The 27,058-nt window shown below is 41.8% G+C and overlaps 1 protein-coding gene across 27 annotated transcripts in view; it reads right to left on the reverse strand.

Annotated features, from left to right (window-relative positions):
* Positions 1–27,058, reverse strand: part of PPP2R2B (protein phosphatase 2 regulatory subunit Bbeta) — a 713,296-nt gene that overhangs the window by 89,572 nt on the left and 596,666 nt on the right. The gene's annotated exons all lie outside the window — the stretch shown is intronic.

Raw genomic sequence — 27,058 nt, forward strand, 5'->3', positions numbered from 1 at the left:
CTTTTTCCTACAATGCTCTGCTCCCCTTATTCACCCCACTTTCACCTACTCCCCCTTACAAAGTCTTCCTCAATCCAGATGGCTCCAGAACTCTCATTCCCCCTGCCATGTATGCACACAATCCAGTGGAGAATAATTCTGATATATATATATATATATATATATATTTTTTTTTTGGTGCTGAAACTTTTTTTTTTTAAGAGTTCAAAATTCTAGCTTCCTTCTTCCAATTGGCACAATTTTGACAGGCTTCTTGGAATCATTTCCCAACTTGAGTTCCTAGTGCTAATAATCCAGACTGACTTCTAGCAATCTCTTGTTCAAAGAGAATAAAGCGCAACTGGTCACTATTCCCTGGATAGAAATCGTATTTTGTTTGGAATGCTGCTACGATTGCCTTTCAATCTGCTTCAAGCAATAAATACATTGCTTCAACTCCCTCTTATAATTTCCCCCATGTGTCTGTCAATCTTACACAGCAATCACATGATTAGCTTTTTAGATTAGATCATTAAACTGTATTAGAATAAGAGTATATCCTGAACTAAATAAGATTTGGTAATTACTTCTTCTGGAACAATGTACTATTTTGGATGACGTATGCCCGGTCTAGTTTTAACTGACGCTTTTATGTTATTATTCACTAAGACCCGGGGATCTTTTTCACGCATTCACTTTGTCTTTCCACATCCTGCACATGAATGCTTGAATTTTCTCTCCACGTGCGCTAGCACCGTGCTTTGTCCTTTTAGAACTCTACATCCTTTCTGCTCCCCTCAAGTTTTCAAGGGTGTCCTCCATTTCCGTACTCATTGTTGACCTCTTCTTTGCCCCCTGGTTTTGTGAAATGTAAGCCAATATAACGATGGGGTGACGGGGTGGAGCTTACAGCATGTGAGGCTGACTCATAGGATTATAAGCTCCATTAATTTTTTTTCCCTTCCTGAAGGGAGAAATATGAATTATTTTCTCAAATAGGCAAAGCAGAGGACCTCTTTAAAAGCCATAAAGCTCTGAGGCTCGCAGTGAAAAGGAAGGGGAAACTAATCATGCAGAGGGAAATGAGGACAAATATGCATTTCATTGAAAAGTCACTGTGGTTGAACATCAAATTACTCTCCCTGACTTCCACCTATCTCACATTCTGCTAAGAACTTATTTTGCCCTTCATCTAGAAATAACTGTATCCTGAATGGCACCGCATATGCATTAATAGGTAGATTCAAACATATATGCTTAGCATAAGTCAGAAAAAAGAAAGAAACACATTTAAATAATGTTGACTACTGCAGCTGCACTCCATTCAATGGCACCCGAGTAAGTATGAGATGTGGGCAGTAGGTCTGCTCAGATTGTCTTTGTGGATCTCATCTTCCAGCGCCTTGATGTGTTGAATGAGTTACTAAGGTCTAAAGAAGTCTATTTTTCATAAATGGCCTTCCACATTTTAGTTATAGCTTTAGCCTGTACTTCCCTGGTGGCTCAGACAGTAAAGAATCTGTCTGCAATGCGGGAGATCCGGGTTTGATCCCTGGGACAGGAAGATTCCCCTGGAGAAGGGAATGGCTCCCCACTCTAGTGTTCTGCCTGGGAAATTCCACTGCCAGAGGAGCCTGGTAGGCTATAGTCCATGGGATCACTAAGAGCTGGACATGACCAAGTGACTAACACGTTCACTTTTCACTTTAGATTGTGCATTATTCTTTATATATTATGCATATATATGCATACATTAGTTTTTACAGAGTTTATAAAAAACTATGTACACTATACCATGTGGGTAATTTAAGGGATTTTTAAAAGATATTTTTATGGGATGACTTTAGAATCTAGCCTGTGCAAAACTGTCCCCTTTACTGACTGATCCTTTTTCAAATCTCTACTATTTCCTGTGTACCATTATTTCCGGTAAACTTCACAAAAAATTCCTCATCATCTGCTCAATATTTTACAAAGAGTTAAAGAACTGAGGCTCAGTGAAGTTAAATGACATAGCAAGTCACGAGGTCACTCAGTTAGGATCAGCAGAGGCAGGATTAAACACAATCTGGATTCATAGTTCATACTTTTTCTACCCCATCAGGGCATCTAAAAATCTTGATACTTTTCAGACTCTTCCTTGGATTATCCTGGGTCCTTGGATTATCCTGGGGATCTTCCATTTTCCTTTGTCAAGGTCTAACTTTATAGTAAGATATTTTGACACTTGAAAGAATTAACGTGACTATTTTGAAGCAATGTTTGTTGAGCACTTACTAGATGCAAGGCACTATTGGTAGCCTACGCCTCTGGAATCATCTTTTTCCAAAAGCACCTCACAAATTGAGAAGACAAACAAAGGGTCAAATAACCCAAGAAACTCAAATAATTTGTAGGCAGGGATCAATTACAGGGACTTGTGAGTACCGAGAAGGACTTTGGTGTGCATTCTAGGCAATAAGGGAAAATATCTTAGGCTCTTAACAGTAACGAATGATCTAACCTACAATTGAAAAGTATCATACTAAGTGCAATGTGGTTTTCAGACTGTGAAATGTGAGGGGGAAGAGAGTGAGTGAAGGTAGGAGAAAAAACTGAAATGCTTTTTTACATAGTATGCTGAATACAGGCAAGAAACAATCTAACCAAACTTAGGAGGGAAATGACAGAATAAAACAGTTACAGAGATGGCAGCTGCTTTGAAGGACAATGAAACAGAAAAATCTGATAAACATAGTTATCAACATGGTTTATCAGATCAGAGATCAGTCGCTCAGTTGTGTCCGACTCTTTGCAACCCCATGAATCGCAGCACGCCAGGCCTCCCTGTCCATCACCAACTCCCGGAGTTCACTGAGACTCAGGTCCATCGAGTCAGTGATGCCATCCAGCTATCTCATCCTCTGTTGTCCCCTTCTCCTCCTGCCCCCAATCCCTCCCAGCATCAGAGTCTTTTCCAATGAGTCAACTCTTTGCATGAGGTGGCTAAAGTACCGGAGCTTCAGCCTTAGCATCATTCCTTCCAAAGAAATCCCAGGGCTGATCTCCTTCAGAATGGACTAGTTGGATCCCCTTGCAGTCCAAGGGACTCTCAAGAGTCTTCTCCAACATCACAGTTCAAAAGCATCAATTCTTCGGCACTCAGCCTTCTTCACAGTCTGACTCTCACATCCATACATGACCACAGGAAAAACCATAGCCTTGACTAGACGAACCTTTGTTGGCAAAGTAATGTCTCTGCTTTTGAATATGCTATCTAGGTTGGTCATAACTTTCCTTCCAAGGAGTAAGCGTCTTTTAATTTCATGGCTGCAGTCACCATCTGTAGTGATTTTGGAGCCCAGAAAAATAAAGTCTGACACTGTTTCCACTGTTTCCCCATCTATTTCCCATGAAGTGGTGGGACCGGATGCCGTGATCTTTGTTTTCTGAATGTTGAGCTTTAAGCCAACTTTTTCACTCTCCACTTTCGCTTTCACATGGTTTATAAGCATGAGCAAATGACACCAAACAAAGTGAAAAGGTGCTGAGGTGAAAATCAGTCATCAAAGCAGATGATATATACAGAAAAGAGAGAGAATCCAGGGTATGTATTATTGCTGGTCATGAAGAGATCAAAAGTAGCGAGTAGGAAAAAATACTTAAAACATGTTTTAGAAAAATGAGTGAGACAAAAACTTAAATCCAAGACAGAAAAGATTGAAAGGGTATAGTATACCGACAGAAAATGATAGAAAGCTAATATCAAGGCATATTCTGATGAAGTTATCTCACTTCATGTATAAAGAAGATGTACAGGTTATGCAGAGCTTTAAAAATGAGTCATATTTATAAGAGGTAAAAATAAGGCTGGTTTCAGACTTCTCGCTGCAGTAAACTCCACATCACAGACAGAACCAAACAGTGTCCACAAAGTTACAATGAGTTTATATCCCTTCAGGTTGTGATTTAGCACAGAAGCAACATTCTTAAGCAGGCAGAAATTCAGGGAGCACTATTTATGAGTTTCCACTAGAACGTAAGCTTCACAGTGGTGAGGCCAACCTCCTCCATGTCGTTTCCCATTTTATTGACAGCACCCAATGCAAAGGTCATGATACACAGTAGACACTCAACAAACATTTGTTGACTGAATTAAAAAGCTTTTTTACATAAAGAAAATTGGATACTTTCTCAGAGAGTCCTAAACTGCTTTTTCATCAGAACCACCTGAGAGCTATTAAAGAGAAAAAGAAAATACAGATTTCCCAGATCTACACTTTGAGATCTGAGCTCAGTTGGGTTTGAATATCTTGATTTTTAAAAAGTTCCCAAATGCTTGCAGACCAGGGCTTGTCAAACTTCAGTTCTTCTTTAGCATCCTCTTCAAAAAAAATTTTTTACGTTACCTATTTACCCAGACTATAAATAATAAAAGTAAATAACTTAATATTTTCTTTAAATGAATCTGCTTTTTAGCAAACTCTATTAATTTTGATAGGGAACTTCACATCACAGCAATACACAAAAAGCTAGTTTTCCAAGAACTACCAAAAAAGCCCAAAACAATGTTATAAAAATAAATACAAGAAAAAAAATGTTCTTAAATTCTAGCCAGATATGGTCACCTCGAAAGACTTAGAGCTCAAGGCCAATTATTGGTTTTAAAAAAACTTAGATTTATAAGTGTTACTAGGGACTTCCCTGGCATGGTTGAGACTTTTTGTCTTCCAGTGCAGGGGTACAGGTTTGATTCCTGCTTGGGGAGCTAAGATCCCACATGCCTCATGGCCAAAAAACCAAAACATGAAACAGAAGCCATATTGTAACAAATTTAATAAAGACTATGAAAATGTTCCATATCAAAAAAATCTTAAAAAAAAAAGTGTTACTAGATGGGTTAAAACAATATTAACTCAAAGTAAGACTTTGGGCTTCATGTAATGAGCAATTTTAAAAAGAACAGAAAAGAGAAAAACTTCAGCTATGTGATTTAATATTACTTAAAGCTGGGTCTTGTACCAAGAGCAAATAGCCCAGACTTTAGGGAACACAGTAATCTTTGAAAGTGACCATCACAGTACCTGGGACATGTTCAGTCGCTTAGTTGTGTCTGACTCTTTGAGACACCGTGAACCGCAGCACGCCAGGCCTCCCTGTCCATCACCAACTCCTGGAGTTCACTCAAACTCACGTCCATTGAGTCAGTGATGCCATCCAGCTATCTCATCCTCTGTCGTCCCCTTCTCCTCTTGCCCCCAATCCCTCCCAGCATCAGGGTCTTTTCCAATGAGTCAACTCTTCACATGAGGTGGCCAAAGTACTGGAGTATCAGCTTTAGCATCATTCTTTCCAAGGAAATCCCAGGGCTGATCTCCTTCAGAATGGACTGGTTGGATCTCCTTGCAGGCCAAGGGACTCTCAAGAGTCTTCTCCAACACCACAGTTCAAAAGCATCAATTCTTCAGCGCTCAGCCTTCTTCACAGTCCAACTCTCACATCCATACATGACTACTGGAAAAACCATAGCCTTGACTAGACGGACTTTTGTTGGCAAAGTAATGTCTCTGCTTTTGAATATGCTATCTAGGTTGGTTATAACTTTCCTTCCAAGGAATAAGCATCTTTTAATTTCATGGCTGCAGTCACCATCTGCAGTGATTTTGGAGCCCCCAAAAATAAAGGCTGACACTGTTTCCACTGTTTCCCCATCTATTTGCCATGAAGTGATGGGACCAGATGCTATGATCTTAGTTTTCTGAATTGTTAGGTGATTAATACATGCTGATTTCAAGTATTTATAGGTAACCTACTTTGTGTAAAGCACAATTCTGAGTCTTGGGAATAGGATAACAAATATCTGGGCTTCCCTGATGGCTCAAACAGTAAAGAATCCACCTGCAATGCTGGAGACCCAGGTTCGATTCCTAGGTTGGGAAGATCCCCTGGAGAAGGGAAAGGCTATCCACTCCAGTATTCTTGCCTGGAGAATTCCATGGACAGAGGAGCATGCAGTCCATGGGGTCACAAAGAGTAGGCCATGAATAACACTTTCACTACTTTGTGTAAAACACAGTTCTGGGTCTTGGGAATAGGATAACAGATAAGATAGTCTCTGTTCTTGGGTGGTTCAATGCTATTTCAGGTGCCTTTTCACACAGTTATTTGCATAAACAAATGGAGTAGTGCCCCCCCCCCCCCGCCATCCATGGTTTTGCTTTCTGTGGTTCCCATGATTTACAGTCAACTACACCCAAAAATATTAAATGGAAAATCCCAGAAATAAGCAATTTATAAGTTTTAAATTGCCCATTGTTCTGAGTAGCACGATGAAATCTAGTGGACGTGGATCACCCCCTTGTCCACATCCTGCTCGTGAGTCACTTAGCAGTCCTCTTGGTTATCACACTGACTGTCAAGGTATAGCAGGGCTTATATTCAAGGAAGCCTTACTTTTCTTAGTAATAGCCCCAATGCACAAGGGTAGTAGTGCTGGCAGTTCAGATATCCTCTTTCTGTGCCTGATTTATAAATTAAACTTTATTGTAGGTATGTATGCACAGTAAAAAACATAGTAGAGGAAAACCCAAGGTATATTCAGGGCTCTGTACTATCTGTGGTTTCAGCCATCCACCAGGAGTTCTTGGAATGTATCCCCTGCAAATAAGGGGGACCCACTCTAGACAGCTGGGACCCTTGATTGGTCACTGACTCCATCTCTCTTACCTATGTATGGCTGCAGCTTCCAAACCTAAAAAAGTGTGGGACTGTGTCTTTTACGCTGGCTTCCTATAATCATAATAGTATGTTGTGCTTCTAGAGAGCTTGCTGTATGCTACCGCATTGAGCACATGGCGGGATGCATCTTCTCTAATCCTCACAGCCACCATACAAGGCAGGGATGGTAAGTGATGGTTAACTTCATTTCTCAGATGAGAAAATGGAGGCACAGCTCTGACCAGAAGCCCCATCCATCCCAGAGAGCAGAAAACTACCTCTCTGACGAGCTGAGATCCTTACTGTGGCCTTTCCTTTATAGCATGACCTGCTACTGCTATTTAAATCCCATTTCCCTATCCTGGGGTGATCAGAAAAGGAACACATGACTCTAATGGTAGTCTCATTAACTTCTGGTTATTAAAGGGGAAAATGAAGAGAACTGAGGCAGGTGCAGATGAGCACTGCTGGACTGAGAATTAAGTTAAATGATAAGCAAAACAAAGGGAGAGAATAAAGACACGATTTCACTGGAGGTCAAGAGAAAAATAATGAGCTCTTTTCTAAACACAAAAGAAGAATGTAAGTGGTAAAGAAGGAAGCCAGGCTGCTGGAGCTTGGCAGGGGGTAATTTATTGATTGACAAGTAAGAATGTGCCAGAAAGAAAGACATAAAGGAGGAGAATTATTTGCTGCAGTTTTCACAATGGGAGACGTCCAAAGAGGCAAGAGATGTAAATTTCCCAGGGGAAGATTATGGAGTATGATTCTTGTCTTCAAGTCCTCAAAAGGCAAAGCATTGATTTTTGTTTGTTTGTTTGTTTTGAAGCACTGGATTTGATGCTGAACAAGGATCAAATGATACCAGTGGCCCTTGATAATGACAGATATCTGAAGCTGTTTGGAGTACAGGAAACTTAGGACTGAATATTTCTAAATCTAATAATGGTAGAGTCAGAGAAGACCTGGATTTGTTCAGGGAGTGGGCGCAACGGATTTCTGTAGACTCTCCCAGAAAGAGGAGGAGAGTCTAAAATCGAACCCAAGGGAATAGCTTCTCAACCAGGACACTGCTGGAGTGGGGGATGCTTTGAAAGGCACAGAAAGTAAGCAGATTCCATCCAAACATTACAGATGAAAGTTACATCATCTCTCTTGACAGCGGAAATCACTGGTAGAAACTGAGAGGATAAAGGGCAGCTAGGGAAAACAGAATATACTAGGGTTCAGCATGTAAACAAGTAAAGGTGGAGGACAAAGCTCCCTTCCTGTGTAAGCAGTGTATGCAGCTCTTCAGTTTGTGGAGTTCATTTAACTTCTTGTTAATTTCCATGTCTTTGTAGGAGTCTGACTCAAGATTTTCCCCAACTATTTATTTTCCTCTATGAGAATTCTTTCATTTAAAATGACATTATACTCCATATATATTTCTAGGCATGCAATTTCTTTTGTCTTGAATTATAGAAAGTGAGACAAACCCAGCTCTTGAGCAACAACACCAAATATAGGGAGGCATTTTCATTTTTTAAGGTTGCAGATTTAGGCAAGCTAAGTTTACAGACTATTTGGAATTTCAATCTCTCAACATACACGACACTTGCAAATGCTTCTCCTCATACATTTTTTTTTCTTCTTCCCCAGAAGGGACTGATGCCAATAAAGCTCATCTGCCTGAGTTACGGCTCTTTCCCTTTTGATAATCAGAAAAAATTATGCAAAGGCACAGTGCTGTTATCAAACAGAAATAGAGAGCAATCTAATTCTACCTGATAATTTGGCCTGGCACATTGTTTTTTCCAGAATTTATCTCACCACAGATGCTGGCAGAATGCTTTCTATAAAAGAACAGACCAATTAAGGGAGAAATTTCTGGAAAGTCAATTTTGGTGTTCAATGTTGTATTTGAATGTGCAAATGTTAAACAGGTTGGTAATGAGCTTGTGCTGAAAGAGGAAAATAGAAATTTTCTTTTTTATTTTTCAAGTGATCAAGACAAAGGAGAAAATATCAAGAGAACTTTTTTGGGTTGTTTTTATTTAAGGAAAAGTGATCTACTTGGAATGTTTCTCCTTATTGCTTAACAGAAAATAAAGACAGAAGGTCTAACATCTGATAATGGACCCTTTGACCTTAGGCAGAAAATTCTTCATTTTTGATTGACTGATGGTTGGAGGGTGAGGCAGAGAATCTAAAGGAAGATTCACAACCAGAGTCCTGGGTCAACTCTTAACAACTTTTCCATCAGCTCATGATGCCACTATCCCTGAGGCCACACACCTGAGACATGGCTGCAGCTTCTTCACTACAAAGAGTTACTACTAAGGCATGTAACACTCCTTAGCCCACTGACAACCTGAAAGCTCACTGGTCCTTAGAAAATAGGTATGGCAAGGTGGGAACACACTTAACTTCAATTTATCCAGAGAGATTCAAATTGATGATTTATTTTCCATTATCTCCTAATCTTTGCTTACAGAGTTTCATTAAGAGTCTTTAATGGGAATTTCCTTTTGGCCAGGGATGTGTCATTCACTAAAGAGTCTTAAACATTAGGGTTTCTATGTCTTAGTCAAATCGACTCTGGCTGTAGGATCAAGTTAGAAGTCTCTTCCCTCTCACCTATCTCAGAACTTCTATCCAGAAGCAGCAGCTGGGGTCTACCAGTTGTCTCTCTGTTCTGAGAATTCCTGATCCCAACCCTGGAGCTAGTTACCTATTATGGAATGGTCAGTATGAAAAGCTGGATACTATGGTACTATTTTTTTTTTTTCTGATAACATGTCTTATGATGCAAGTACTTGACTGATGATAAAATTGATATTTTGAGAGCTTAACTACAAAGTCCAAAGTCACAAAAACACAGAGGTGGGATTTGAATCCAGAGCTGTTCTTCTGAAGTCTGTTAATCCCTACACAAGACTCTCCCAGAATGGTTCCCACTGTGGGTTTCCCTCCCCTACCAGAGGATAAACAGAAATAAGTTGGACTTACATTTCTCCCAGCAATGAGGACATTTTGCTCACACCTTCTGAGCAAACAGGTGATTTTATTTTAAAGTACCCATGTGACTTGTTTCTTCAGCCCCCATGTCTTGACTCATATTTTGGGTTTGCTAACATAAAATATACTGCATTTCTCTCCCAGGTCCTAGGGAATTTTAACTGGTTACAAACCCATTTCAGGCTATGTTGTAATTCTGAAGATATGCTTCTCTTTAAACTATAGGAAGGGTGGAAAAGAAGGCAGGCTCCTCCATCACTGGCGGCAGGAATATCTAGGCTGGACAAACATCTGGTTCCCTTTGCATGCAAGTGCCTGACCGAAGTCCGTTTCCAAAGCTCTGGGAATCAGACTTAACTCTGTCTATCCTGAAGAATGAATGAAGTGGCTCCCCAGAGTTCTCTTCACTCTGACTAGAGTAGCCCAGATGAAACACAAGAATGTTTCGTGAGGTCTATGGCTAAGTTAGTAGTCTGAACTTACTCCCTGCTGGGGCTTCTTCAACTGGAATCTTGCAGGCTCTCATGCTTTGCTAGCTACTTGGTATTTTATGGACGTGAAATGCAGTGAAGATTTGGTCACTGACCCACCAGTTTCAACATAAAAATCTTTACTGAACATCTTCTGATTTCCTCTCCTTCATTCAATCTTTTCTCAGTTTTATGGTTTTTTTGTCCCTAGAAATACCCCAATATCCTGGATAATGGGAAAGCAGGTTAGCCACTGTTGGCCATTGGCTCTCAGAGATTTCTGTGTAGTGAATGAGAGAAAGAAAAATGGCAACAATAGCAATGATGACTACAGCGATCACACAATAGGAAAATCTAGGATCATGCAGAGAGCAAGTGCAGTACCGAACACACTCCCCTTTGGAGCCCGTGGGAGCTTTCGTGGCTGCATTGCTAGATTAGTGATAGAAAAGCTAGATTAGTGCCATTCAGAAAAGGCAGAGAAACAACATGTCCCTTCTTGGAGCCAGTGGGCATTTATCTCTGTGGTCTTTCTGGGCCTGGTGCCCCGTTCTCTCCGCATGGACAGCAGAGCGAATCCTGCTTTGGAGCCAAGCGAGAGCTCTTTGATGTGGTTCTGCACTGCTTCCCAACCTCAGTCCCTGCCTTCTTTTTCTCTGGCCCCATTCTTGCATGGAAAATTGAGGTAATGATTTATATGTTGTAAGTAGTTCTGACAGGTGCACTCGATCTTGGCTTCCTCCAGCCCCAGGACTAATCGGAAGCTTATCTCTTCCTTTGTGTAATAGGGAGCTGTCAGGTTCTGTGACCTGCCAAACAATTCAGTCATTCAGGGGAGGGTTCATCCTAGAGAGAGGACGCTCTGACACTGGAGGAGCTCCATGGAGGTCATGCACTGACACAGATCAAAACAGTGACAGCCAAGGGCTAGGGGGCAACAGGACGACACGGACAGAACGCCACTGGCTTCCGGAATTTAAACTCGTCATATCCGCCAGGAACCTTCTAGGCTGTACTGGCAACTTTTGTACTTTGGTGTACATCCTGACTTGGGTGCTGAATATTTAGGCATTTGAGCACAGAAGAGGTATTTCAAAAAATGACTGGAGCCAAGAATAAAGGGTTTGCACTGCTTTGGGGAGAAAGAGCATATAGCAAAGCCTATGATGGTCCGGCCACAATCTGGCTGCCTGGTCACCTGCATCTGGCAGGGACCACATATCTCCTGTGTTCAGCCTTCCAGCCACTCTGGCCTTCATCCCATCCCCCATTCTCTGGTGCAACTTCCCACCTCAAAGCCTTTGCCCATGGCATTCCAGCCTCTGCCAGGAAGGTTCTTCCCACTTCTCTCCTTACCTACCTCCTGCTTTGGCTCTGTTGTTAGTTGCTCAGGAAATTATTCTCTGTGCTCATGAATGGGCAATTCTGCCATCCTCTGCTCTCCCATGCACCTGCCACCTCTCCACTGCAGCCCCCCACCCAGGGTCAGTTTTATATTAAGGGTATCTGGTTCATGCCCTTTCCACCAACAGAGACTGAGGGGGCATGAGGTCATGAGTAGGAACTTGCCATTCATGTTCATTGCCGTAATGCCAGGGTCTATGACATTCAATAAATACCTGTGGAATTAGTGAAAAAATGAATAAGTAAGAGACTGAGGTAGCACCCATGTTCTTAACTGATTTCACGATCAAGTAGGGAAAGGCCCATCTCATCAGCCATCTGCAAGTTCACATGCAGAGATGACTTTACTACGGAAACGAATCATGGTAGCTGAGTGTGGCTTCATTCTGTCATTTCTGCCTCAGCATCTAAGCTGACAGCTTGTGCTCTCTTGTCTGCACTGATAGATATTTATGTTATCCCCCCTCAGGATGCTTTTCTCAGATGCTCTTTGCATTTGGAAAACAAAGAATTTCTTTTTTTTTTTTTAATTGAGCTTTCAGATGTTTCTAAACATCTGCATGCTTGGAATGGAAAGAGCAGGATAACTGGATGAAGTTTTCACCTCGTGTCTGGATGTTTTGGCATTGAACAATGCCCTGATTTTAGTTGAAGTTGCATAATTCTCAACTGCTGAAAATAATCAGAGGAAGAGGGATCACAGGGCAGAAGAGAAAATGGTGAGAAGGGGTTCAGGCAGTGTTTAAATACACCACAGGACAGACTGTGACGTCAGGCACGAGGACACAAGATTGATGCTGTTACTATTTTCAAACAGAAGCTTATAGCCAGCTAATTCCTCACTGGATTATAAGACCCGTGGGAGGGCAGGGACAACACAGGACTATGTATATGGAGCCTTTTTAAAACAAATGCACATTAGATAGATGATAGATTATACAGAAGGAGACATTTGTGAACAGTGATGGTTTTTAGATTGGCTGAAGAGTCATTTCTCTTTCAAGAAGTCCTGATGATAGGATAAGGTCCACATTGACTGCGACCATTAAGAGCCATTGCTACTGGGAGGCCAGATAACATGGTGGTTCGGAGTGGAGGGTCTGCAGTCAGATAGTCAGGGGTAAACTCTGGTTCTGCCACTTGCTAGTGAACAATCCTGCACAAGTCACTTCCTCTATATAGAGTACAGTTTCTTCACCTGTGAAATGGCCATAATAGCTTTCAGCTGATAGGATTAAGGGAAAGATTAAATGAGGAAGTATGCAGAGTGCCTGGAACTGTGTTAGGCACTAGAAAGTGCTCAGTTAATGAACTTGTTACAGAACAGAAAAAGACTCACAGACTTAGAAAAGGAACTTACGCTTGCCGGGGGGAAGGGATAGTTAGGCATTATGGAAAGGTCATATACACTCAATGTTACGTGCCAGCCTGGATGGGAGTGGGGTTTGTGGGGAGAATGGATACATGAAAACATATGGCTGAGTCACTTTGCTGTTCACCTGAAACCACCACAATATAGGTAATCGGCTATGTTGTTGTCCAGTAGCCCAGTCGTGTTCCACCGTGACTCCATGGACTGCAGCATGCCAGTCCTCCCTGTCCCTCAGCATCTCCCGGAGTTTGCCCAAGTTCATGTTCATTGCATCGGTGATGCCATCCAGCTGTCTCATCCTCTGATGCCCTTGACTATACCCCAGTACCAAATAAAAAGTTTCAAGTTTGAAAAAAAATAATGTTAATGAACTTGTATGTCAAGAGGGAGATTCTGTTAAGGCTCTTTCTCCATCATGGGATTCTGAGACTGGATGGTAGGAAAATGAGAGTGGAAATGCTGCCAAGCTGATCACTGTTCCCTGACCCAATTCTTTTGGCCAGCATCTCCCAAAGTGAGGTCTGTCCCTGTACTACTCAAAACAACAGATCCCTGAACTGGTTGCTAATAGTCTATGACAAGATAAGGAGCTCAAGCCAGAGTCAGGGCCCTGCTTCATCCATTGTGAAAGTCTTGCTATGGGAAATAAAAGTGTCAGCTGAACTACACACTGGATTAATGACATGAATGAGTCATATGCGGGTACAAGCTCTTTATCCTGTTGTGGACCGGCACTGGGCCAACGACCACATTTTGAGTAGACTGTTAAAAAGAACGGTAATCCCATGAATTGAGAAAAGGGTTTTTCATGGTCAAATAGGTTTGGTGGTAAATAATGCACATATGATCTCTTTCTTCGACTTTGATATATTCATATATTAAAGGTCTTGAGAAACTGCAAAGTAAATAAATTTGTTTAAATGTATTTAAACTAGGATTTCCCAGATATTCTTCAGCAATAAACATTTGTGAGCATGTATGCTTGTATGTTTGCTTTTTCCACTGCTTTTAACATTATTTCTGGTAAAGAATATGAACTCAACTGATAATCTGGTAAACAAAAAATTACAAAAGTGTGATCTACTCTCCTCCACTCAAATACACACAATTCTAACATCTTTTTGGTTGAAATTCCTTCCCTTCTGGCTCAATCATTCTAAGGAAACCAGAGAATTTAATCTTTTTTCCATTGATAACAATCTCCTTTAACATAAAGCCACACTTATAAAATATTTTCTCCAACCGGTTTCTTACTTTTATGCACCAAAGAAAAGAAAGTATCTTCCTCTATACTCTCATCTCTAGAAAATACTTAAAAGCTTTTTCTCTGATAAGGACAGGCATTTAAAATCAGTGCATCAGTTGAAGTCTGGTTTGCAATGTCCTAAGATCAAAGTGTTTGCATTTTCTACTGAATTTGGTTCCAAATCCATTTGTGTTAATCATTTTCTAGAACACTTTTACATGTAATGACCAGAGGCCCTAAAATTCTTCTTGTGATTGCAAATGAGTTCTTTGCATAACTTGGGAGCAAAAGGAACCTAGGCTCATATTTTGATCTCTATTTAAATGTCTAATTGAAAAATACTACACATTAGCTCTAGGCTATGTTAACATTCTAAGGTTTCCTGAACAACGAGCTCCTTCATACTAGTGCTGAATGCACGCCTACACTCACACACATGCACACACGTGTTGTTTCAGGGGCTGGACCTCACACCTGTCACTCCAGCCAACAGTGAGCTCATATTGGAGAGCCAGGACCTGGTCTGGGGACAAGGTCTTTCCCATGACACTCATAATTCAGATAATTCCATCAGAAAGATGCAGAAAATGTAGATACTTGCCATCCTCAAATCATCCAACTATGTCTTGGATTTTCCATTGACTTTAAAAGTATACAGAGAACTCTTTAAAGGAAAAGATGAAGAAAATTATTCTAATGATTTCTTTTTTGAGAAAAATCCATCTGGGTCAGTGTGAATTAGGTTTGACATAATGATAAGATCCTGGCTCGCAAAGCCTGGAAAAGATTGGCAGCCTGCCCTGTTCTGGCCATGTCTCCAAAATTCAGACCTTCCCTGGTGGCTCAGTGCCACCAGGGACCACAGAAACTGTGGTCAGAGACCACAGAAACATTGAGATTTCCTTCTCTAATATGATCCTTTTCTTCTTCCGATACTAGTGGACTTGTAAGCTTCCCGCTGTCATGGAGTGTATCTGTGGGGACTGTCATTTGCTGTTAATAGTTTCTATCACATTTGAGAAGCCACAGATGCCTTCCAAAGGGGTTGGGAGCAAGGGACAAAGAAAAGTTGATCTTAAGCCAGGTATAGGATTGTGCTTATATTTACGTTTATCTTGAATCTAATTACTACGTGGTAAATGCAGCATAACAAAGGTCACTTTGAGATGAAAGAAAATATTTTATTGCCAGTGAAAATACTCTGAATCTAAGGCAGTTTCGGAGGCTCAGTGCAAACACACGTTCAAAATAAAGCAGAAGGGATGGCTGGATTTGCTCTTATCAAAACATAATGCTGCTTTGAATTTTTCCAAAATATTCATCAGACTTTCTGGAAACTCCTGGTGTCCAAATGAATGACAAGATGGGAAAGGAAAGGAGAAAGGTAATGACATATACTGAGCATCGGTGATAGTAAGGCATCCTGTCAGTACCATCAACACGTTACTCTAGTTTAGAGCATGACCTCTGTGAGGAGAATGCAAGACGCGTTCTATTTCACAGATGTTGGCTGAGATGTGGTCAGAGCTTGAGCCCTTTCTTGGAGGTTCTGTAACGTGCTGTTAAAGATCACAGACTCTGGAGTCATACTGCACCTGGTTGCAGTATGTGACTCTGCCTCTTAGTAGCTGTAGCCCATGGGCAAGTAGCTTCAGCTTTCTGAATCAAATCTACATGTCTGTAAAATGGGGATGAAAACAGTATTGAAGCCCATAGGACTGCTATCGGGCTGCAATGAGATGGGGCTTGCCTGTGCCTAGCAGGAGGCTAAAATGAGCCTGGCTTGTAGAAGAAACTCATACTAAATCATTCACTGCTTGTAAAGGCAACCAATCACACTGGATAACAGTGCTGCCCTCAGATTATTCTGTATAGAACCTTGAGGTAGGAAGAGGGAAGCAGGCAAAGAAAGAACTTACAAAATCAAATCAGAGACCTTTGGAGTTCTCCTCATCAGTCATTATGCCAATGGTCCTCAAGCCTAGCAGATATTCAGAACTGCCTGGAATATAGCCGAGAACTATGGGTAAATCTCTTGGCCCTGTGCTTGGAGATTCTGAATTGGCCAGCTGGGGATGATTTAAGACATTCTTAGAATCTGATGATCACCCAGATTGGATGAACCACGGTCTAAACCCATGCATCCTTTCTGCTCCAAATCCCTCCTCCCCACAACAAAACAGAAACCTCACCTGTGCCCAAGGTTCTAGCAACTTCTACCATCTACTTCACTGTTTTTTTTTTCTAGCCTCTGTTTACTCATATTTTGGTTTATATCAACTATTCAGATGAATATATCAGGCATTCTATTTTGCACAAGAGGCAGAATAGTAGAATGGATTTTTAGAATCATACAGACATGAATTCAAGTCCAAGTACTATTAACTAGTGTCTGACCTCAGGCAGGATATTTAACCAATCTGGCTTTGGGTCCCACATCTCTGAAATGAGGTTTATTTTAGTACCTACATGCATGTATGCATGCTCAGTTGTGTCCAACTCTTTTGCGACCCCATGGACTGTAGCCCTCCAGGCTCCTCTGTCCATGGGATTTTCCTGGCAAGAATATCGGAGTAGGTTGCCATTTCTTTCTCCAGGGTACCTTCCTGACCCAGGGATTGAACCTATGTCTCTGCATTGCAGGCAGATGTGAGCCACCCGGGAAGCCTATTTTAGTACTTACATTACAGGTTTACCTTGAAGATTAAAGTAGCCAAAGGAGCATCTCTGGAAGAGAGCAAATGTTAACAAGTGCCTGCTGCTCTTATTGTTATTTCAGTGGAAGTAGTTCCTTTGTCTCACTGAATATTAGCCAAAGAACAGGACAGGGACATCTACAACCATCACCCCCAAAAGGCAAATGTGTCAAAATACCAACGCTTGGTGGGGAGGGTAGTGCCTGAGATTCCTGTGGAGTGCTTTCTGATCCCATAAATGAAACCCCATGATACAGACCGACAGAATCAGATAATGATGGCAATCAATAACGATAACAGAAATGATTATTTATTTTCATAAACACAGAGTATGTGCATCCCGCTGAGTTACACACATCACATGCCAGCATCCACTTGCAGGGCAGTCAATCAATGGGGGATTGCAATATCCCCCCACGGAGACAGGAGGGAGGATGAGCGGAGGTTGAGAAATTACCCACCCCAGAGTGACACATTCACAAAGTTAATCTAATCCAGGGGCCGTCCGGGTGCCATTGTGAGCCTGTGAATATGGAACAGCCTTGATTGATTGTGCACTGCAGTAGCTAAATACTTCATTGTTACTTGCAACAAATATAAGGAAAGGAAGGCTGAAACTGTAAAAGGGTTGGCTCTAAAGCCCCCAGAGCAGCAACAAACCACAAAGTGAAGTCTATAAAAATTAAAAATGGGTAGGGGAAGACTGTATCTGTGTCCTAAGAAGCCTCTGTTGTCAAAGTGTAAGCCCAAAATGAAAACCTAAGGTGCTGATGGTGATCCTGCCTCAACCAATAATTTGCCCCGCCATGGGCCTGGGATTACCCATTCTCCCAGAGTGAGCATCACCACAGTTATCACAGGGGCAGCAAGAGAGCACAGAGGTTGTGTCTAGACAGAATGCATCTGATCCTCAGTTCTGCCTCCCAGAGCCTCCCAGTTCTTCCTCTTTTCTTGTGGAGATAATCATATCCAGGTTATCAGAAACAGGGAACTAACAGTGCATGTCCTGCTTGACTCCCAAGATCCTTGGAGCATTAAATGATTACCGTTTCCCGCCACTGCCTGCTCACTGCCCAGCATGAAAGACGCATCCTGCAAACTCTTTCCTAGTCTTACCCCTCTGTTCTTCCTCTGAACGACCATGGTGATCTCCTGTGCTTTTCTCTGGATGCTTACCTGATTTGGTGTTTCTCAAAGTCTGACCCAGGGATCACCTGTATCAGAATCCCCTGGGGGTGGTTTCTAGGAGGGAGCTGGTCAGTAACAACATTGGGTACGACTCAGACCTTTGTCCTTTGAGTGGCTCCATCTTGACAACTGAACTCGCACAGTGTGATAACCTAGTGATTGCACTGTTTTCATCAGTCACATTTTTACAAATAGGTAGACTCATTTATCGGAGAAGGTGATGGCACCCCACTCCAGTACTCTTGCCTGGAAAATCCCAAGGACGGAGGAGCCTGGTAGGCTGCAGTCCATGGGGTTGCGAAGAGTTGGACATGACTGAGCAACTTCCCTTTCTCCCTTTCCCTTTCAGACCTTTGTAACCAGAATTCCTAGTGCTGAGGCCAGTGACCGTGTTCTAAAATATATATACAAGTGACTGAGGGGCACTGTGCTTTGAAATCCACTGCTTGAAGTGATTTCAGGTTGTAGCCATCTGTAATGCTCCCCTCCTTGCCCGTGGATGGCAGCGTGCTTCACTCATCTTTGTAAGACCCACTTTGTAGTACGTACTTCATACAGTGCCTGGTGCATAGTAGGCACTCAATAAGTAGGATAACAAGATGAAAAGTCCTACGTGTCGATGTTATTATTCTCACTGTCGTCTAGATCAAGAACCATGCAATAAATAGTTCTGTATGATGGTGATTGGGCAGGAGCCATGGGATCAGACAGACCTGGGCTCTTTTCTGGGCTTTGCCACTTATCATCTATGAGGCCGATGCTTATCTCCCTGATCTCCTCTTTACACATCTATAAAATGGGCATGATGCATAAGCCACAGGACTGTGATGATGAACAAACTGTAAAATGTACATAAAACTGCTCAATGCAGAGTCTATCACTAGTAAGGGCTGAATCAACGCAGCTGCTTTTATTAGTAAGCTTAAACCAGTGGTTTGTTTAATCATTTCCCTAAAAAGCAGACCAGGCAGTTTAACTAGTTGCTTCACCAAAATGATCACTTTTGGGAAAAAAGTGTGTTTAGCCAACCTGTCGAATCCCATGACCTATTAGCAATAATCCTGAAGATTCAGAATTCAGAGCTGGTGAATCCCCACGTCTATTTGCCATGGTGCCTTAGACTATGGCCAGGAGGGTGTCTAAATTGCTACCAATGGGATGTGCAAACATCAAGGTCATTTCAGGTGGAAAATGTTAGTCCAGTAAAGTCACACAAATGTGTGTGTCCTTTCTTTAGCAAGTGGTATAGGGAAAGCTGGACTGCTGCTACTGCTGCTAAGTCGCTTCAGTCGTGTCCGACTCTGTGCGACCCCAAAGACGACAGCCCATCAGGCTCCACCTTCCCTGGGATTCTCCAGGCAAGAACACTGGAGTGGGTTGCCATTTCCTTCTCCAATGTATGAAAGTGAAAAGTGAAAGCGAAGTCGCTCAGTCTTCGACTTAGCGACCCCATGGACTGCAGCCTACCAGGCTCCTCTGTCCATGGGATTTTCCAGACAAGAGCTGGACAGCTGCATGTAAATCAATAAAGTTAGAATACATAAAGTTAGAATACACCCTCTTGCCATACACAAAAATAAACTCAAAATGGCTTAAAGACATGACACCATAAAACTCCTAGAAGAGATCACAGGCAAAACATTCTTTGGCATCTTTGGCATAAATCATACCAATGTTTTCTGAGGTCAGTCTCTCGAGGCAACAAAAACAAAAATAAATGGGACCAAATTAAGCATATATATACAAGCTTTTACATAGCAAAGGAAACCATAAACAAAACAAAAAGACAAACTTACAGAAAGGGACAAAATATTTGCAAATGATGGAACTGACCAGGGCTTAATTTCCAAAATATACAAACAGCTCATACAGCTCAACAACAAAAAATCAAACAACCCAATCCAAAAATGGACAGAAGACCGAAATAGACATTTCTCTCAAGAAGAAATATGGATGGCCAATAGGCACATAAAAAGATGCTCAATGTCTTTAATTATTAGAGAAATGAAAATGACAACTATAATGAGGTACTATCACACATAGGTCAGAAAGGCCATCATCAAAAAATCTACAAATAATAAATGCTGAAGAGGAGGTGGAGAAAAGAGAACCCTCTTACACTGTTGGTGGGAACGTAAATTGATATAACACTTATGGAAAACATTATGGAGGTCCAGTAAAAAACTAAAAATAGGACTACCATATGACCCAGGAAGCCCATGTCTGGGCATATACCCGGAGAAAACCATAATTCAAAAGACACATGCACCCCAGTGTTCGCTGAAGTGCTATTTATAATAGCCAGGGCATGGAAGCAACCTAAGTATCTATCAACAGAGGAACGAATAAAGAAGATATATATATATATATATATATATATATATACGTATATACACAAAGGGAGAAGGAAATGGCAACCCACTCCAGTATTCTAGTCTGGAGAATCCCAGGGACAGAGGAGCCTGGTGGGCCGCCGTCTATAGGGTCGCATAGAGTCGGACACGACTGAAGTGACTTAGCAGCAGCAGCAGCATATACACAATGGAATATAACATGTACACACAATGGTATACACACACACAATGGAATATTACTCAGCCATAAAAAGGAATAAATTGTGTCATTTGCAGAGCCATAGAGGGACCTAGAGAATGTTATATAGAGTGAAGTAAGTCAGAAAAATAAATATCGTGTGTTAACACATATATTGGAATCTAGAAAAAATAGTACAGATAAACCTATTGGCAAAAGAAATAGAGACATAGACACAGAGAACAAACACATGGACATTTGATAGGGAAAGGAGATTGATAAATTAGAAGATTGGGATTGACATACATACACTGTATATAAAATAGATAATTAATGAGAACCTACTGTTAAGCACAGGGGGAAAAAAGGTACTATCTGTAGGACAAATATTAAATTAACCTTAAAAATGTATTTCAATATACAGTTCAGTTCAGTTCATTTCAGTCACTCAGTTGTGTCCGACTCTTTGCGACGCCATGAATTGCAGCACGCCAGGCTTCCCTGTCCATCACCAACTCCCAGAGTTCACCCAGACTCACGTCCATCAAATCAGTGATGCCATCCAGTCATCTCATCCTCTGTCGTCCCCTTCTCCTCCTGCCCCCAATCCCTCCCAGCATCATTGTCTTTTCCAAGGAATCAACTCTTCACATGAGGTGGCCAAAGTACTGGAGTTTCAGCTTTAGCATCAGTCCTTCCAAAGAACAACCAGGACTGATCTCCTTTAGAATGGACTGGTTGGATCTCCTTGCAGTCCAAGGGACTCTCAAGAGTCTTCTCCAACACCACAGTTCAAAAGCATAAATATACAGTAAGTGCAGACAGATATTGTTTGACTCCACTTATACGAGGTATGGATGGAATAGAATATTAGTCATGAAAAAGAACAAAATAATGCCATTTGCAGCAACATGGATGTATCTAGAGACTATGTGAAGTAAATCAGAAAGAGAAAGATGAATACCACATGATATCACTTACGTATAGAATCTAAAATATGACACATATGAACCTATCTATGAAAAAGAAATGACGTAGAGAATGGATTGGTGGTTGCTAAGGGTAGAGGTTTGGGAGACAGCTGCAGTGGGAGGTGGGTTAGCAGATATAAGATTTTATTTATGGAATGGATAAACAGCAAGGTCCTATTGTATAGCACAGAGAACTATACTCAATATCCTATGATAGACCATAATGGGAAAGAATATAGAAAAAAGAACGTATATATAACTGAATCACTTTGTTGTTCAGCAGTAACTAATACAACATTGTAAATCAGATATATTCAATAAAAAATTAAAGAATGTGTGCATGCTGAACTGACAGAACTAGTCACGAGCAGAAGGCACATGTGTAAAAACATGATATAATTAACTTTTATTCTAAAAAATAGCGCATCTATTGTATGCTCACCTTTCGGCAGAAAAGCCTTTGCAGCCATCACCCTTGCCCTTCACTTCCCCCAAAATGTAGCTCATACATTAAGAAAGCTTTGCCAAAGAATTTCAAGAGTCCCAAATAATGAAATCCCCCTGCTCTGAAACCATGAATTAGTATTTTCTTAGGATGCAGCTGTAGGGAATCATAATGAAAAGCATCAGATTTGGGGTCAGATGGACTAGGTTCAAATCCCAGCGCCGCCACTTTCTATCCTTGAGATTTTGAGCAAACATTTACTGAGTACCCAGCACGTGCCTGAGCTACAGGAGAGAAGACGCGTGGTTCCTGCTTTCACGGAGCCTACGTTTTAGGGAAGTGGGAGGGGAGGCCCACAGTGGACAAATGATACACCTGGCCAGGAAAAACGCTAAGACTAAAGGGGCAGTGGTTTTGGTGGGAATGTAAATTGGTACAGCCACCTATAGAAGACAGAATGGAGGTTCCTTACAGAACTAAAAATAGAAATGCTATATGATTCTGCAATCCCAGTCCTGGGCACATATCCATACAAAACTGTAATTCAAAAAGATATATGCACTGCAGACTCCTTTTTTAAAAACATTTATTCTATTAAGGCACTTGTTTATCTTTATTGATGCACAGCTAATTTACTATGTGTTGGTTTCTGCTGTGCAGCAAGGTGATTCAGTTATACATACTATACATTTTTTTGTATTCTTTTCCATCATGGTTTTTCAGAGGATACTGAGTACAGCTCCCTGTGCTATTATATAGTAGGACCTTGCTGTTTTACCCCTTACTTTTTGAAGTAGTATTTCCACACCCATGGGTCTTCTGTCTGCTTTCTAGGGCTCAACACTGAAACCTTCTCATAGGCTACAAGAACTTCAGTGCTACTGTGCTTATCTAAACTCTACCCAGCCTCCAGAAGTTAACATAATATTATAATATTCACCATAAGAGAGAATTATAAGAAGAAACAAAGAAAAAAGGGGCAGGGTAAGAATACTGAGAGTGAATGGGAAGATGTGAGTGTGCTGTTTTTCTTACAGAATTCTAGGACAGTTTCTCTGAGAAGGTGGCACTTGAGCAGAGAAATGAAGGAGTGAGGCTCTGGATGATCCAGAAAGGATAACAGAACCTACTGAGAGAGTCGCTGTTAGGACAAGATGATACAAGGATATATGATCCACCATCTGGCCTGTAATAAGCACACAATGAATGTGGCTATTATTATTATTATTATTAGCTATAAGGAATATCCATTAGAAGGCATGAGTTCCTTACATCCCCTTCATTTTGCAGGGGGCTGGTTATGGCAAGTCACAGGTTGGGAGCCCACACCTTCTAGACTTAATATTTATATCATAACTGGTTCAAAAGCACATTTCCACCTGGCCTGAGTTTCCTCAGCAGCTGAGCCTAATGAGGGAAATAATAACTCCAGGTTCATTCTGCACGGACACATGCGCTAAGTGTGATTTCTCACCGCCCAGCTCCCCTCCTGGGCTAATTAAATTACTTCAACTGTGAGTTTCTGTTGCCAAGAAAGGGCCTCCTAGCTGTGGGCTTTGGGAAGTTGAAAAGAAGGGCATGGAGACTCCTGCTAACTAGAACTATGTAAGACCTCAAGGTGAGGTCAGAGGTCTGGAAATGTGTGTGCATGTGCGGATGAGAGAGGAGAAAGGGAGAGAGAGACACACACACACAATAACAGCACTGATTATTAAGCAAACCACTTAAAGGCCCAGTGTCCGTGTCCAAGTTGAAGAGTCATAGCTCCTGATCTTTAGTCCCAGCTTGGAAGTACCTGGGTGACAGACACTGGGTAAGTCATTTCCCTCTCTGAGGCAACATCAGGTTGAAGGGTTCAGAGCCCTGTAGATCAGGGTTTGATGCTTAGCCTTGCCTGGTCTTGGACGTCTTACTGAAACTCTGTGAAGCTCACAGGTCCAGCGGAATTTAACAGTGAACCGTACCCCATGAAGTAGCCAATGCAGATACAGTGTACAACATGGCATACGGTCAGTGCACAAGAAATACTAGCTCCCAGCATCTCCACCTGCCAAATACCAGTCCTGCCTTCCCCACTGACTGGTCTGAAGACGAATCAGGGAATTAGGTAGGTAAACAATTTGTGATAAAAATGGTATTTTACAGCTTATAAGGTATTATTATTAAACTCTCATCATGATTATTACTTTGAATGTTATAATACTTAGTAGGAGATACAGGGTTCATAGAAGTGCTTCTCATAGTCTCTGTGGGTAATGAGTGAGTGGATTTGAAAGGTTATCTTGCGTGAAAAAAGGAAAAAAAAAAAAACCACACTCGTACTTTGAAAAGCTGAGCCTCCCAGCACTGAAACATAGCAGGTTCATTACTCAGTGAGGATTAATTAGCTGTCGGGTATTATTAAATATTCTCACTCTCAAAATCCACGTAGAACTGGAAACTATGAAAGTGAACGAGAGGTAATCACAGGACAGGGAAGGGGAAAAAAAGCCACAATTGCTGGCAATGAAAATTTCAAGAGCAGAGCATGTTAGTAAATTATGGTCTGATTAATATCACATCAGCTTATTCTCTGTTTGGAGTCACTGTTCTGAAACAATGGTTTTCAGGGTTGCCTGGTGTTTCTTCTTCTACCACTGGAATCAGAGAGAAAGAAGGCTGGCCTTTTCAGTGTTTGCACTGAAAGAACGCCGGAGTGTGGATATTTACACTGAAATGAGGATACTGGAAAGCCTAGGAAGGTAGACGAGAGTTTTACAATATGATAATGAATGCATTTCGTGAATTGGTATATTAACTGTTGAGATGATCGAAAAGTAACAGAGGCTCATAAAAAACTAAAGCCTGGAAGAGCCTTAAAGATGCTAAAAGTCCAGGGATAACAGATCCCTTTGTCTCAATCACCAGGGGCTCATGATAAAAATACTAATCCCTCTGGACCCCTCAATTTGCTGCAGAGGATCACTGGGACTGAGTCCTGGGAATCTCCATTTATAACTGGCTCCATTTATAATGGTTGCAAGACCACTGCCGTTGTGCAGTCCTCTGTTCAGTAGCTTAGAAACTAAGTGTGGAGAGAAGAAATGTGATTCATTGGCCCAGGGTAGTTCACCGGCCCACAGAGAGTTAATAAGACACAAGAACCAGAACTGGGGTTTTCTAAGTCCCAGCCACCTGTCAGGGTCTCATTCCACGTTTGATATGTATAAATCCACTTTATAACATTGCTGTGTCATTCTGGGGACAATCTCTGTGCAAGTGAAATTTACAGAGTCATTCTCTCCTCTTTATCATGCGAATGGAATTCTCCTAGAGGCTAAACAGATGTATGAAATCTCACTGGATGCATGGATAGCTGGAATCCATAGTGGAGCCTGGAGGTGGCACCTGAGAAACTCCATCCACAAAGTGAACAAGGGCAAGGTAACATCTGGGCAGAAGTTCACATTATAAACTCCCCAGTGGCCCCCTGATCCATTTCCCGCATAGGACTGCAAAGTCCTGAGGGGTGAAATGCTGTCTTACTCTTTCTGTATCACCAGCACTGTGCTTGCCACTTAGTAAACATCAGTCAATACCTTAAGCAGTGATGACAACAGTATAAAAATTATACGAAAAGGAAAATAGGAATTTTCTCAAACATGTAGACGACCTACTATCACTAGGAGGTAATCAGTTCAGTTCAGTCGCCCAGTCATGTTCGACTCTTTGCGACCCCATGAATCGCAGTACACCAGGCCTCCCTGTCCATCACCAACTCCCAGAGTCCACCCAAACCCATGTCCATTGAGTCAGTGATGCCATCCAACCATCTCATCCTCTATTGTCCCCTTCTCCTCCTGCCCTCAATCTTTCCCAGCATCAGGGTCTTTTCAAATGAGTCAGCTCTCCGCATCAGGTGGCCAAAGTATTGGAGTTTCAGCTTCAACATCAGTCCCTCTAAAGAACACCCAGGATTGATCTCCTTTAGGATGGACTGGTTAGATCTCCTTGCAGTCCAAAGGACTCTCATGAGTCTTTTACAACACCACAGTTCAAAAGCATCAATTCTTCAGCTCTCAGCTTTCTTTACAGTCCAACTCTCATATCCATACATGACCACTGGAAAAACCAGAGCCTTGACTAGATGGACCTTTGTTGGCAAAGTAATGTCTCTGCTTTTTAATATGCTGTCTAGGTTGGTCATAACCTTCCTTCCAAGGAGCAAGCGTCTTTTAATTTCATGGCTGCAGTCACCATCTGCAGTGATTTTGGAGCCCATGAAAATGCTGCTGATGAGAGCAATACTAAACCATCAATACTGAATCCTCACAACAATCCCAGGAAGTAGTGATCATCCCTCATCCCTGTTGTGCAGATACGATATGGCAGGCACGAGGTGCTTAAGTCATGTGTCCAAGGCCCCAGCCAGAGAGGAATGGAGCCAGAATTCTATCTCAGGACAGACCAACTCAATGTTCATACTCTTCACTACTCTGCCTTTGGGTCTCCAAAACCTCTGAGCAGTTAGAGCATTGACCCAGTCTGATAAGGTGGATGTCCATGGCCATTCTCCATGTTGAAGGCACAGGCAGACAGGAGGAAACAGTTTGTTGGCCCAGAATGTTTCTGGCCCACCAATGTTTGTTGGCCCAGAAGAAGCTCAATGGAAGAGCAGGTATCAACCACTACTGCATACACATGCAACAGCCCAGGTCTACAGGCAGCAAAGAGTCTGTGCTCAAAAAGCATCTGCTGAATAACAGATGAGCAAGTGAATGAATGAATGAACAAACCAACAAGCCAGATAATCATGGAACTCAGTGATCATTCAGTTCCCACATCTGTCTCTAAACACAGGGAAACAACCTCTTTTTCCCACAAGTACTTCTGTGTCTGGGCTTCCTATGTGGATCATTGGTAAAGAATCTGTGTGCCAATGCAGGAGACATGGCTTTGACCCTTGGGTCGCGAAGATCCCCTGGAGAAGGGAATGGCAACCCACTCCAGTATTCTTCCCTGGAAAATTCCATGGGCAGAGGAGCCTGGCAGTCTACAGTCCATGGAGTTGCAAAAAGAG

This window comes from Bos grunniens, chromosome 7 (assembly GCF_055505025.1).
Source record: "Bos grunniens cultivar Pamir isolate PY7600 chromosome 7, Bosgru_T2T1.0, whole genome shotgun sequence".
NCBI lineage: Eukaryota > Metazoa > Chordata > Mammalia > Artiodactyla > Bovidae > Bos > Bos grunniens.